Source organism: Corylus avellana, chromosome ca2 (assembly GCF_901000735.1).
Source record: "Corylus avellana chromosome ca2, CavTom2PMs-1.0".
Taxonomy (NCBI): Eukaryota; Viridiplantae; Streptophyta; class Magnoliopsida; order Fagales; family Betulaceae; genus Corylus; species Corylus avellana.
In genome coordinates, this window is record NC_081542.1 from 28,859,523 (window position 1) to 28,860,475 (window position 953).

Here is a 953-nt window from a genome sequence, read left to right on the forward strand (position 1 = left end):
ATAACCATGCAGCTTATCAGGAGAAAGCGGCTAAGTACTTTAACAAATGGGTTAGGTGCCGGGACTTCAAAGTTGGAGATTGGATCCTTAGAAAAGTGACATCGCCACCTGGGATCCCACTAAAGGGAAGCTATGCCCTACATGGGAAGGGCCCTACCAAGTTGTCGAGTATCATCAACAAGGTACATACCACCTTCGGAGAGCATACGGGAAGCCATTGCCAAGGCCGTGGAAGGCAGAGCATCTGAAGAGATACTATCAGTCGTACGTGATGAGTGCCAAATATTGCATATTTGATTCCCTTAATTTGCATTTGTTGATCCTTTAGCCATATTATAATCTAATGTTTTGTTTTAGTTTTGTGATTTTAGTGTTTTGTAGGTTTGCTAAAAGAAAACTGCAGGTTTAAGGTGAAAAATGAAAAGTTTGGAAGAAAACACACTTTGAGAAGAAATAGATGATGTGGTTAAGTTTAACCAAATCAAGGGAATGATTAAATCCAAATTTCCCTCATTGGAGTCAAAATCGGATTGGATTAAATTTTAAATTATGTACACATCTTAGCATTTTGACCATAACTTTCAGCTCAAGTATCAGATTAAGATGAAACCAGAAATGTTGGAAAGCTATGCCAAAAGAATCCTGTAATTTTCCTAATTTGTACTTTTGCTATGCCAAAAGCATCTCGTAATATAAGAACGCAATTCTGGACGAATCCTATTATGATGTGTACTAGGATTGCTTCCTAATTTGACTAAGAGATTGAAGTACGATTTTTTTGAAATTCCTAGGGTTTGTTTGCTCCTTATAAATAGGACCTAAAGCTTCAAGAAAGGGGGGGAGGCTACAGAGGCTGCTTAGTATGAAATTTCAGAGTAGTTCTCCTCTTTAGTTTAGTTTTTCATTTAGGTTTCGGATTTAGGCCTCGTTTGATTTACAGAGTGTCTAGTCCA